General features: G+C 39.9%; 1 long non-coding RNA gene across 9 annotated transcripts in view; it reads right to left on the bottom strand.

Moving 5' to 3' along the window:
- Positions 1–14,653, bottom strand: part of LOC127476888 (uncharacterized) — a 554,098-nt gene that overhangs the window by 385,653 nt on the left and 153,792 nt on the right. For 8 of the 9 annotated variants that reach the window (XR_007906755.1, XR_007906754.1, XR_007906757.1 and 5 more), the window contains 3 exons: positions 13,403–13,485; positions 12,482–12,599; positions 11,262–11,500 (listed from right to left, as the gene is read on the bottom strand). This is a non-coding gene — a long non-coding RNA (uncharacterized LOC127476888). The remainder of the gene's footprint in view (positions 1–11,261; positions 11,501–12,481; positions 12,600–13,402; positions 13,486–14,653) is intronic. The other variant, XR_007906761.1, reaches the window with a different exon arrangement.

Raw genomic sequence — 14,653 nt, 5'->3', positions numbered from 1 at the left:
AGACCTGTGGATGGTGAACAGCACTGCAACTCCTGATCAGCAAGTTGCTTTTTCAGCTGAACATCAAAACAAGTCAACATTTGGGGCTCTTCCACACAATTAGACTTGGGTGAGCAAGGGAGCTGCAAGTCATAAATTCATGGATGATTTGCCACTTGCTCAGTGACTTCACTGCTTTCAGTTCAAAGTTACTACATCAAGATCATAAATTTCAGCTTCTTCTGCTGAAATGGCTGCTTTTAATGATGCCTTTTGAAGACATCCATATCTGCCTTACCTGTAGACTTGACAAGAACTTCTGCTGCATGCTAGTTGCACTGCCAATAATTACGCTCTTGAGGATGATTCCATGCTATGATGATTAATATTATAAGGAATTATTTGATCCCATTGAGAATATTCTGAACATAAGGTACTAAAGAATTACTGTTTAAATAAACAACATTTTCTGAGAATAATTAGTTGTGTCATCAGATAATGGCAAAGCAGTAGAAAGTAATGACATTTAAAATGTTCCTCTCCCTCAGGATTCCCTGGAAATGGCCCTTCATGCCAGCCTATTTTTTATGGGGAAACTTTTGGTCAGTGCAAGATGGGAGTTTACAGATAACCTGTGTGTGCACTTGCAGCCACTATTACAGCAAACAGAGTCTCTGATTTAGCAGTTGTATTTCCTAAGCTCCAAGGTATATTTTGTGGGGACATCTTCCCAGCTCACGTTTGATTATTGGCACATGACACATGCTGAACACACACTGGGTGATGGAAGCTGAGTTGGTGCCACCAGTTTCAGTAGAGGAGCTGATGATATTTGTGACCTTCAGCAATGATACAGTTAAGGGGCATAAAGATGGCCTTGTTTTCTTACAGCCTGAAATGTCACTAAATTCTATAATCTGCATAGAGTTCCTAGGCTTATAGAGATTTTTAACTTGTTGATAATACCCTTTGTATAGGTGTCAGCTCCCAATGGACAGACTGGAAAACCCCCAGAATTATTAAGCTCAGGACAAAGAACAGGAATATTCATGTGTTAGCAACAACTGCCAGCAGTTCACACTGCTGTTTGATGCATGCAGTAGATTCCAAAAAACACATCTGCTTCTTTGCAAGGTAATTTGAAATATTGTACTTCCCCATAGTGGTCCCAAAGGGGCCACAAATGCATCACAACTTGTATAGATATTTAATCAAACAGCTTATTTGTTTGCTTTACATATTTCTCTTCCTTCTTACGCTAAGAATTGATGAGGCCTGATTTGTTGCCAGATGCTATCCCTTATCACTGTTGGAACTTTTGATGCACTGTTGGGATCCAGGCTCAGCTATCAGCAGAGAAGGAGCTGATGAGATTATGTAGCAGGCCATGGACAGCAGCAGCTGGGAGAAACTCCTTACTCTAAGGACCTTCAACACAAGACCTGTTAATATTTAGCTTTGTTGATTGTCCTGTCTCCTCCAGCAAGATAGAATCATAGAATCAGCTGGGTTGGAAGGGACCTCAAAGATCATGGAAAGACTCTGTGATGATGTTATCAGACCATGTAGAAACCCCTTTGTTCTTTTCCCTCCATGTAATCCTTGTTACGGGAAATATTAACCAATTGTGTAACTGTAGCAGAAACTTGTGTAATCCCCTAGTTAACATAATCCATCCCCTAGTTAGCATAACCCATCCTCCTTATTAACATGTCCTGCCCCCAAAACCCTTAAATTGTGTTTTCCGTGTTCAATAAATATTCCAGTTTCTACCTCTGAACTGGGGTCACGTAGTTTTATTGACCACTTACAGTGCACAGCTGTATTTTTAAAACTAATGCTTCTGTTGAATATATCCACTGCATCCCGGTGTGTTTACTGAAATCCAGGAAATTCAATTACACTATCTATTCTCTAGTTTTTTTGAATCTTCATGTAGAACTGCAGGCCACATTCATTCCATGAACTCTTCAAATATTTTGCCAACATTATGAATTTCTTCACAAGATTCATTAAATTTACAACACAGGCAGGTTCTGGGATGGTTTCAGTGGTACCAAGCCTGTGTGGATGCTCTCTCTGCCTAGAGAGATCTCATTTACATGGTATTATTGCCAGTGACCTACAAAGCCAGTGGACTACCAAGTACAGAAGCACAGAAACATGAATGATTCAAACTTCAGAAGATTTAGGCACAAATCTAGTCTTACTTCAGGACACAAAATCAATAGTTTACAACATGAAGGGTTGCCCAGATCTAACTCTTATTGTAGTTTCACATGCTGTCAAAAAGTTGAACATGAATACAGTGCCACTGATTCAATCTCATTGAAATGGATGCATCAAACACACGGGAAAAAGCCACCACAAAAATAAACAACCAAGCCAACCAAGCAAAACCCCAACCAAAACACTGGAAGGTATTATACTAAATAGGGCAAAACAGGAGTAACTGAGAAGGGAGAGAATTCAAGTCAATGAAACAGTCCTAGCCTACAAAAAAAATTAAATCAGGTACTGTAAATGGCATAAGAATCCCCCTCCCCACAGCAGTAAAACCAGTGACAGCAGAAAAACAAGCAGACTGACATTACTACATTGGATGTACATTGCAGTGGCCATTTTGGGAAAAATGCATCCCTGTGGAAAGACTGTTCTATTAAAAGACTCTACTACACTATAGTGATAAAACAGCCTGACTCAGGTTTTGCTGCTCTGGAATAAGAGCAGCTGATGGACCAGCTCATGGACTGCTCTAGGCAGGAAAAGTCTGGAATGGCAAGAAACAAACCTTGGAAATGCAGCTCTCCCCACTTCCTTAGCCCATATTACATCACTTCTCATCATCCCTAGGAGAGCAAAAACTTGAGTTAAATTAGCAGCACCTCAGCACACAGCTTCTAACAGACACACAGACAGGTGTGGGGATCCCAAGGAGCCATTTCTGCAGGAGCAGGGTTCCGTCCTCTCTCGTTTTGCAGAAGAAGAGTTTGACTGAGACTGCACAACTGCTCCCTACCTGAACATTTACAGTCAAATAACACTTTGTTATCCTACAACTGCCAAGTGACTCTTTGATTCAGCTGTCAGGAGCCTTCTCAGTACTGATTTATTAATGGTAATTATCCAGGTATTTGAAAAAAATTTACCAGCAACCACAGTGCAGTTTCCAAACCCATTTTGCAGTGCTGGAGCACTAATGTGCTGGGCCCTGCTGCTTTTCCTATTAAACATTAATAGGGAAAGCTGTGAGACTGGGCACACTGAAGCTCTGGCAAAACACAACATAGTTGTTGGTACCATTGCATACACCATGTAAATACCCCTTTTCTTTGCCTGAAATGTAATGCCGATCTTCCTAAGGACACTTGTCCATATCAAAAGGTAGTAATTTATAAATCTCTCTGGAATACAACAAACAAAATTTCAGCTGGTATTAAAAGCAGCTTTCCCTGACAAAGAGTTTTGCACTTGCCTTTTGATACATCTAGCACACCACTGTCACACAGAAAAAATATTTTTTGTTGCCATTAAAAAAAAAACCACAACAAAATTATTGTAGCTTGTGAAACAAGGTAAAAACCGCAGGAGCACAGAGCAACTTCGATGTAGAAAAGGGGGATTTTTGATCCTTTGGTCTATTATTGAAAAATAATTAAATGTGATCTAAAATTCACTGGCTTTTCAAACTACATTTGGCCTTTTCTTTTTCCTCAAGCTTTGAGTGAGTAACTAAGCAAGCCTTTGACTATCTGAATCACAGGCTGAAAGGATTCCACACTTTGCGCAGTGTTACAGCACCAGACACCACAGGAATAATTTGAGCTCATATTGCAAAAACAAACCGTCTTTATCACATCAAATTTGGTTCCAGATGAAATTTAATTCTAGAAAAAAACCAGCAGATGTTCTCATTAACCCATAATTTCTGCACATTTCTGGCCTCTCAACTAGTAAGAAAAAAAACAACAAACAGAAAGGACATAAAGCACCATCTACTTCCCTGGTACTCCATCCCCTTTGTACAGAACCATGTTGTTAACAGTAAAGATTGTCAGCTCTACAAAAACCAAACTCGTACCTTCCCGACCCTCCTCCTGACACCAGGGATGCAGGAGCCACCACAGCCTCCTCTGCCTGCTGAAATAAAGTTCCTTTTCCCCTCTCTGGGAAGCTGCCCTTGGAAAGACTCACATCTGCAACCCCCCATCTGTACCAGGTTTTCCAAGATAGAGGATCTGATATTGCATTTTATATTCTTTTTGTTGGATTTATGTAAAAATAAATTTGTCAAAAGACACTGTTAAGTTAATAAGACAAAACAGAAGATAGAAAGTGAATTTAAATTTAAAATCTTTAATAGAGTGATTTAGTTAATCCAGAGCCTAATTTCTTGAGCCCTCAGATTTCCAACGGGTTTTACAAATCTGATAGGCTTTTGTTAAACCCAATTTTCCTTCCATCTAAATCAATTTTAGAGAGAACCACTACTAAGTTTTAAATTTTAAATAAAAACTTGCTTGACAAATTCAAACTCTCTGAAAAGTTTTCATCACAGATTTTCAGAAATTGTAATAAATGCAACTCTAACACAAATGCCAGGTAAACAAAAAATAATTTCCATTGCCAACTATATTTGCATTGGAGAGTTTGAAATGAAAATACAACATGTAAAACATTTTCTATTTATTAACTTCCTTCCTCCTTCTGAAGTTTAGGAAAAGAAAGAATATATTCCCTCCCTGATATTCCCCACTTTTTTTTCCTTTACTTTTTTACGCAGTGTATGGGAGAAAGGAAAGTAAAAGTCACGATATGTCAAGCAAAAGAGCATTCTCACAACTGGCACACTAGAAATACTTTATATTGACCATCCTCAATTGCTTTACATCAATTCTTCCCTTGGTGTTTTCACTGAGGGGAAAAAAAGAGCAGAGAAAGTAGAATCCAAAATACAGGGACTTGCCAAGTATAGCTGTTTGAACTGCAAACATGTTCAGTAACAACAGCTCGGAAGTGAACACACAAACTCCGTTGTTTCTTTTTAAATTTCTGGAAAATCATCTTGTACAACAAGATCCTTGATATCAAATAACACAGGGAAAGCCCTCTGAGAGCTTACCGTGTTCAACAACCATTCTGTCACACAGGAAGTTCTCAATGTCTTCAGCAACATAAAGAGGTGCTCTATATTACCTCCATTTGTTTCTTGAATAAATAATTTTTTATGTTGTAAATGCTCTGATTCAATTTTTACACAGGAATTTTAAGAAAAGGTGATGTTAAAGGGAAACTGATCATTATAAAAACAAAATAAAGCTCTACACCCTCTCACTAATTTCACCCATCCAGTCTTTATGAATAGATCTGAATATTGTAAAGGAACATCTGTCCTACCTGAATTCAGATTAAGAAATTTATCTGTGCTGGGGTTTCATATATCTATAAATTGTAAATTACTTGTAGTGCTTTAAGTGTCATTGTTTACCAAGCTTTACCCTGCCATCACTTTGCATTTGTGTGCAGGCTGATTTTGCTGCCAGGTGCTGTGTATCCCATTTGCTGTGGTCCAGAGTGGTTGCTCCAAGCCCTTAGTTGTGCCACAAGCACCACTTCCAAAAACAGCTTCTGAGGGATGGCTCTGGCCCTCTAAAAGCAGCGTATCAAAAGAGCACAGTAAGCCATTTCTGCAGTAAGAGAAAAGGCATCTGAAAGGCATTAGAGCAGTCACTTAAAAAAGTTAAAATAAGCAGACTAAGCACTCCACTATTGCTCACGGCTACTTCAGTCCCACCCTCTCACAACCATGGCCCTGGCATTTACTGCTTAAGCAAAGTGGAGGTAAAGCTCCTGAGCCATAATTTTCTTTCACACTGTAAATCTCATCTCCCCCCTGTCCCTGTTTAAGAAAAACAAGGGCACTGCAAGTTTCTGAGGTTCGACATTCCTCGTCCAGTCATCCTTTCATGTCCACTTCCAAATGCAAAAGCTAACCTCTGGATCTAAATTCACAGGATAGCTACAGAGAAAGGGATCACTGATCAGGATATAACATTTTTAAGTCCTGTATGTAAGCAGGTAAGTTAATCTCTTGTTCACTGGGAGAACTGTAGCAATCTCCAACCTGTATGAAAAACAAACAAGGTTTGGTTTAAGGTTTGCTTTGGGGTATGTGTGTGTGTCTTCAGGAAAATTAACTGTTTACGCATTTGTATACTTGAAAAAAAAATTAAGTTGGGACATTATGAAGAAGTTGGGTGAAAGGCTGAAAAGTTTAAATACTAGTATTTTTTTAAATATTCTTTCTTTAGAAAATGACAGTGTTTCCCCTCTCATTTCTGAAAGAGAATATTCATCCTTTCCACACAGAAATTCAGATATCTTCCCAGTTCTGTATTAAAGCCTTGCTAGAGCCGGTCCCACTGTTGGACAGCTGGTAAAGCTGAGCCAGTTCTGTGGGATTACAGAGTTTTGAAACTCAGAATAAATAACTCTCATGACTAAAACAAGCCACATTTATGAAGAGGTGTGGAATATAACAGAGCCAGAAACAGCATTTTTAAGATCTGACATCAAAAACCTCTGATAAGTTGTTTTATTCTGCCAGTGGAGTTTCTCAACCACCATGAGCCCAAGTAGACACTAAAAATAAGATGTTATACTGCCTTTCTCTTAGAATACAAAATGTAAATGGTGTGCCTTAAGTGAGACGTTAATTCTTCTCTATCAGTAGAAAACTTCAGAGACAAAAGTAAAAAAATCTTCAATTCACAGACTAAAGTGTTGAATAATGTACAGAATGTGAGAGGGAATGATTATTCACTCTCTGTTCCAAAACAAGAACCAAGAGCCTTGTAAAATTAGCAGGAACAAAGTTATTTCCCAAATACATAGTTCTACTGTGGAATTGTTTGTAGGTATACAGTGATTCAAAAAGAACTGGAAAAATCCACTGGGAAAACTCAAAGACAGCATCTTATGCTCAGAAAGCTCCTAAGCCCATGGCCCTGGGCTCAGAGAGTGCACCCAAGAACATCCTACCTGTCTTTCCACTCCTAGCTGGTCACAATTGCCAATGTCTGACTTGGAGAAGAAATTTTACTTTCATCCTTCAAAAACACATTTCCAAAAAGTGAGAGTTTTTCCCTCATAAAAAACAAGAGTATGTGGATCACAGCCAAACAGTCCCTTACTATCATTCTGATTAAAGGTCATAGGAAAATGAGCTAAAAGCTAACGAAGGGCTGGCAGCTGAATCCAGGTACTGTTCTCACCATAGTCTGGATCCAGGAGTGGGTCTGGGCAGACACGGGATTAGCAGAAGTCTCCTCATGTCAGCAGGTGATAAGCAAACACCGCTCTCACCCTTCCAGACCTCTCTTAACCTTTTGACACTGTTAATCAAGCTGCCCGCTCTCAAAGGCTCACAGGAGCAGGTGTAAGTCCATCAGTAAACATGCCCTACAGGACCACACATTAACACAACACTTGTGGGCAAGTTTACCTGACAGGAGCTGAATTCAGGTGAAAAAAGAAGGTTGCAATGGAGAACAGGACATAGAATTCACCTCAGCAATGCATTCTGTTTCCATGACACAAATTCATTGAGAAAAGGAGCTCATGGACTTACTGTTGAAATCAGACTCTCAGAACAGCAACACTTAAACCCAATATTGACCGTGTTGCTGGCACTGACTGGGAACATCCCCTCGGTGACCAACAATCTGCCCTCAGCTGTGACCTTTTGTTTCTTTTATTTAGGAATCCAACATTTCTGGCATGCATCCATCAGCCCTTTGAAAACTTCAGAAGGAACAACATTTCTGCCCTCTACTTTGGTTTCCTACAGACCCTTAGAGCAGGCTCAATTTTTGTCTTTAAGGCATCCTGTGACCTGGTTTCTGGCTTCAAAACTTCTTATAAATTAGCTCCTCAGGCATGAAAGATTGCAAAGCACAAGCAGCAGAAAGAACATCTATCCAGGGTAGAGGTTCTTTACAGGCCAGTCCCAAACTGGAACAAAAGACCAGCCCTACCATTTTCAAAAAAGCTGAAAATATATTTACCTAAAACAACAGAAAATATGAACCAATATAAATCAAAACCTGACAAGAGAGAAATTAGTTACAATGAAGGTAAAACAACTTAGGCATAACATTTGGCACAAAACTCCCAGGAATAAGAGTATTATGCCAAAAGCTGGGAAATAAACCATATAAAGCACAATGCAAAAGAAAAGGAATCTCTCACTTTCTCAACATCCCTCTCTTGGTAGCGCTGTGAGTTTTCAGGCTCACACTAGAAGCATGAAGATGTAAGGAGAAGGTAAAGTCATACAACAGGAAGCCAAACTTAGACCATGAGTTGTGTTCTTCAAAGGGTGTGTTTCATAAGGAGCTATAAATCTGGCACAAATTTTATTTTTACCACTTATTGCCATCTCAACAACATATGCACAAAATTTTCTGGGTTCAACCCTATATATACTGAGAGAAAGAAGAACAGATATGAAGTCACCTTGAAAACTATTGTTAGGTTTCCTTATTTTCCCCTATAAATGCTATGAATTAATTTAAGAGATTATATTTTAGTCCTTTTTTTGTGTCCAACACTTTCATGTCACTTTTTATTGGCTGTTCTTGGCATTGAGCAGCAACTGAGCACTAAAGAACTTCTGTTTACCTGTAGATACCCAGTTTCTCTTTCCTCTGGTTACTATTGACTCCAGACTTACTTGTGCTGACAGACAATCTGCCATTCATAGTGCACGTTGAGTATTCTCTGAGCTCAGCTGGCTCACAGAGAGAAGTTAAAGAGAAGCTGATGATACGAACAAACTGAAAAGGACAGCAAAGCATAACAAAAAACCCAGAAAAATAGTCTCTACTGTCATTTTCTCTGAGTGAAGGAAAACACCTGGGATTAGCAAGAGGATGGACACGAAGCAAACATGGCAGGGATGGGGAGGGAAAATTCTAGAATTGATTCTATTCCCATTGTCTATGGTAATAACAAGAAACATTGATTTAAAAACAATTCCAATATTTTCTAGTAAATTGCTTTTGTTTTCCTGTGATAATATTGCAATCTTCTTGGGAAGAATCCCAATAAACCCATGAATGTATCAGACATTACGTTCAGAAAGCACATAAACCTCAAATACACACAGTTGTTCATCCTCCAGTCTTGCTGGATGGATTTGGTTCAGTCAATTCTCCCAGCTCAACATTCACATGTGATCCCACACAACCCTCATTTTAACTGGGAAAAGAGCTCTGCCAGTGGCAGAGAAGGCACACACGCCCTTGTCAGTTGGCTGAAGTGCTTAAGTCTCACAAAAAGGGACTCTGCTGGATGCACAGCCAGTGCACTTTTCTGGGTAAAAGATTTTATCCTTTCACTACAGTCCTGTTCACCTGTAAACATTCAAATGTTCTTTGCAACCTGTATAAGTTTTCCCTCCCAACAAAGGGAAGCAGTTCTTTATTTCATATCAGTTCATTACAAATGTCAAAACACAAAGCAACACCCATTAAGAGGTTTTGCTCTGCACAATTTTTTCAGAGGTCAGCCCAACCCAAGCTCCACTGATGCTGGTTTACCATCAAACCTCTTGTTCTTATTCACCCTGCTACTTTTCAGTGAAGTGCTATGAAATGCCTTGTCAGGGTCCTGAAAGGAAGCATAAAGGAGGTGATTTCTGCATGGATACACAGGCTCCATGCTGCAGCACTGCAGCTTCAGAGCATCTGCCCTCAGGGTAGGACCTGCTCTTCTTTGGTTCATACAATGGTGCTGCCCACACCACCAGCACAAGACAAAATAAACTTGCTTCTGAGTACTGCCCCCCAAAAATCTGCTCTTCTCTTGCAAGATTTTCTGCTTTTTGCAGTATGTATTTAATCCAGACACCTCCACGCAGACTGCTGTGTGTGGGAACACAACTGCCAAGGATCTGCTCGTGCCTCAAGAGGGATTACAGGTAGGAAAAACATGACAATGGAAAATGCAGGTGAAGGGGGGTTTTGGAGGAAGAAGAACTGAAGAGAAAGCTGGGCTTATGCTACAAAGGAAGACTCAAGATAGAATAATTCCTTTTTTATACAATACCTTTCTCCTAGCTCTGCTGTTTGCCAGCACTGTAACGAGAAGGGAGATGAATTTCACCCTGAGATGTCTGACAGCACACTAATAGAGAAAGATCCAGGGCATGCTGGATTCAGATTCAGACACCAGAACTGTAATCAAAAGAAAGGACTGTTCTTGCTTCAGGCTCTGAATTAATTCCCCTTTTCTGTCACTTAAATTACTGTTGTTTTTCTTAAATTGTGCATACACACGGATATTAGCTAAAACTAAACAAATAAGGACTGGCTCCAAAGGCCATTCCTGCAAGATGTCTGTCAGTTGAATATCAAATAATTCTGGTTGCCAATGACTCAGACAAAAACTATGTGCACTGAGGACATGAGAAAAGAATAAATTACCTTAGACTTGAAAAAAGAAACAGCTGACTTTTCCACTTCAGACACCTTACCTGACCTCTGCAGAAGTCTGGCAAGATTGACCTGTCTTTTTAAGGTCCACTCTGGAAACCAGAATAGTCAGTGACCTTTTTTACTGGGAAGTATAAAGTCCATTTCTGCAATTACTTTTAAAACTATATAGTTGTAAACACACACACAGACACACAATGTGTTTTATCCGGGTAGCTTTTAAAATGTTGCCACTCCATTAGGCTGTAATAGCTTTGTCAAATGAGCCAAGTCTTGTGCCTCTTGGTAACAAACCTCTCTAAAGTTGGAAAACATTCTAATGAGCATATCACATCAAAAGCCTGCACAGTGCTAAATTAACATAATGTGATAAGATACAATGTGACACAACATCTTCATAAACTTAAGTATGTCAGAAAACAAAATATCTTTCTATCAGCTTATTCTGAATCTAATCCATATTTAATCACTCAAATCACTAGCCAGCAACTTTGAAAGTTTATTTAATACCACCATCACCAATTGTCTACAGTGACCCAATTAGAACTGTAGAAACAAGGGTAACAAAACACCAAGACAGAGATGTTCAGGTCTTCAGAAACTCTCCACGAGTTAATTAAAATCCTGGTTTGGGGGCTTGGCATTACTTTATCAAGAGCAGAATGAATGCTTCAGTGATTATTGTGGGCGACAAAAGTTAGGCAGATTTCTTTCTTTAAAAAAGCCATTTTTCCTCTCTGTAAAAGACAATGCAATATACAGAATCAGCACGATAATACAACTTACCAAAATCAGAAATACTGTAGGTGATGATTCTGTGGAACAAAATACTTGAAGCGTGGCTGAACTCAATGAACACCTACAGCAAGGCCAGGATCTGAAAGATATTGCTGCAACTGTGACTGGAATACACTTTTTTTCCAGTTAAAAATATTTTTGCTGGAATAAGAATCTCCATGGTATTTTAGTAATTCTAATTTTAATCTAAACAAATGCTGGGTAGCAGAAAGGTATGAGTATAACCCCTGCAAAAATAAAGAAAATAAGAAATATTTTGCCATTTGTTACCTTCAATGCTTTTCAACAGATTTTCACAGCAGAGAACCTTTCTGGACTTTAGATACAGTCTGTCAGACCTCCATGTGTTTTAAGTACTTATGCTTGGTATCAAGGGGGGGAAAAATAATCTTTATATTCTCAGATATGTGGAAAGTAAGGCACTTCTCCACCTAACAACAGATACATGCACATACAAATACAGAGCTTTTGCTTCCAATGCAAGTTCTTTCAGGCAAAAAACCCAAATCATTTCCTGAGCATCATATGTCCTTTTTCTGAAGCACCAAGTCCTCAGCTATCCTGAACAGTGCTGCCATAGCCCACACAGTGACCAGCTCAGATCCTGTTCAAATGGACAGAGCTGCAATTCCAGTCAAGGAACTGATTATCTATAACTCCATAAACCAGCAACAGCCCAAAAGGGTGTTGTTTATCATTTGAGAGAATGTAGCACAGGATTAAAGAACCTTCAAATACAATCAATTTTACTAAAATTCAATTGAGTGGCAGAGGTATTTTCATCTATCTTCATGACTGTGCTTATCAGCAGTGCTAATAATAGTGTTTGTTTAACTAAAGTAGTGTATTTTAAAGAGCATAGTTTGAAGAACAGCAACCCCTGTGAAACCACAGAGTTCTCCATTTCAGGCATGGTCTTTTCCACGTTGCTTAACCAGTATGTGGTCACCGTTTCAATCCCTCTCAAATTTCAAGAGTAAATCAAATTAAGGGGAACAAATTGGCCCCAGCTCTATGAGGTCTAATTTATACACAACCTTGTTTAAAACCTGCTTGCAAATTAAGTATTATTATTTGGAGAGGGGGAAGCTCTGTTTGGAACAAAGCAGTTAACAGTTCCTTCATTGGCATGTTCTGTTTTTTTCCCCCAGTGCTTGCCCAAAAACAAATCTTCTTGTTTAATTCTAGAAACAATGAGATTCACTTACCTTTAGCAGATACATGTAGGGAAATTGCAGGGGGGCAATGAGGGGCAGGGCAATCAGATTTTAAGTGAAACAATTTGTTTTTTTCAAAATTCAAAATTAAATACTCTGTCAACTCTTCCTAGAGAATAAAAAAATGGACAATTATGTTTCATCATATTATTTTAAAGGACTTCTCAATGAAGAAGTATTGAATAAAAGTGTTCTAAGCATCACTTAAATGTTTCACCTAGAAATATTTAAGACCAAACAACTTCAACTGAGGGGGAAGGAAGTGTCAAATCTATGATAAATCATTTGGGCTCTGACAAAAGAAGTTCTATTGGCAGAAGAGTTTTGCTCTTCCTCTAGTGATGGTAAAGAGGTGGAACTGGGGGTTAAACAAAGCATTTTGGATTTCCACTGATCCTCCCAGTCCTTGATATGTGACTTCTTGGACTTGCACACCACTGCAATAATTTTTCACTCTACTGCCCTCTGCAATCCTGGCTTTGAAAACAGCACCTGTGAGAAGTGCAGTGACATCCTGTTACCTTGGCACTGTGGGACTGACTGGCTGCAGAACAGGACACTTGCTGAGCTCTCCCAGTTGATGCACTTTACAGGGTGCAGAATTCTCAGCAGGTTAGCTAACTCTTTGTAGACCTACTAAAAACAAATTTTTGGAAACATTGTGCTAGTGTACTTTTTCTCTTCATAAAGATTAAGGGATTGGAAGAGAAAGTGAGTTTTTAAACAGCTTTTCTGGGTTTAATCTCCCAAGTACTTTTACCAAAGGTACATTGTGATCAAGTAGGTTAATCTGCATCATTTTATTGGACAATGTATTTGCATTTATCAAAATCCTGCATTTTTTATTTTTGGGAATTCTGGCTGTTGCCCTCCTGAACTATTTGAAAAAGAGGTGACAGAACCTGAGCACACCTTTCAGAAACATAGGTAATACACAGGCTTGCAGAGGTGACTGGAGAGCAACTCCTGGGAGGGAGGGAGGAAGAAGGAGACGTCTGAAAGCAAGAAAAAAACAAACCTGAAACACATCATCAGGTTTGCAAGAGAGTAAACCCCTAAATTTGATGGGAAGAGGACTCAACAAGAGACCAAAGGTGATTTTGAAGGTGGCAACAACACCTCCTTCCACTCTTGGATGGTTCCTTCCCCTCTCACCTAAGGCACAGGATTTCTCCTCAGGCAGCCACTTGTCCCTGCCACTGAATAACAGTCCCCATTCGTGTCTCCATTCCTTGGGGCAGGCTGGGATCTTCCCTTTTACCTCCCCATCCCAGGAGAGAACACGCTCCTGCAAAGCCAGCACAGGGACAGCTGCAGAGGATGCACGTGCTCACAAACAGCCCCAGACACGCAGGTCTCCTGCCTGCTCTCCCAAGAGGAATAGCTGGGCAGGAGGCAGGAGCAGCCTCCTCAGCCAGAAGCAGCCAGTCATCCCTCTGGCACAAACCAAGCTCCCTTCAGTTTGCCAGCTCAGGCAGCTGTTTGGCAGCCAGATCCCTTGCAATGTAAAGAAGGGATGAAATAAACCATTCTTCTGACATATAGAACCTGCCTGAGGTGGCGTTTTAATGAACAAAATAGAGGAGCTAAGTCTTCCAATACTGGATAAACATTAACATTATAAGAACTGAGTTGTAAATAAAGCACATTTCTCTTCCTGGTGCACCGAAGAGGTGAGTGTGTGAGTGTCCTGTTCCAAAACAACCTGTATCTATACAGCCTGACAATCTTCACCCACATGCTCCCCTGTCCCCCAGCTCATGAACTTGCTTTTGTTTCCCAAGCACGGCAGACTTGGTACAATTTCCCAGGTGCAAAGCCCACTGGCACAGCAGATGATTTTCTAACAGCAACAACTTTAAACTTCACCAGCACAAACACAGCTGGCCTGAGCCAAGCTTAAATCAGGCTGGTCTGCAACCAGCAGCACGAAAAGGTTCTCACAACTGCCCTGCACTATCAGCTTCCCCAGCCTCTTTCACAAACTGATTTTCAGGATCTACATTTACTAAATCCATACAAAGCCTGTTGCTTTGCCATGCCTTGTTATGTGTGACAGTTTTCTGCTGCATCCTTACAGACCACAGGTACCTTGGGGACGGCTGATGGATCCTTGAGCAGACAGCCTGGGAAGTTTGTAAGGACGGTGAGCTGCACATTTCC

This window comes from Manacus candei, unplaced genomic scaffold (assembly GCF_025592945.1).
Source record: "Manacus candei isolate 608988 ecotype Guabito, Panama unplaced genomic scaffold, ASM2559294v1 h1tg000050l, whole genome shotgun sequence".
In the NCBI taxonomy this organism is placed as follows: domain Eukaryota; kingdom Metazoa; phylum Chordata; class Aves; order Passeriformes; family Pipridae; genus Manacus; species Manacus candei.
Note: the sequence above shows the minus strand (reverse complement) of the source record. Positions and strands in the feature narration are given on the sequence as shown.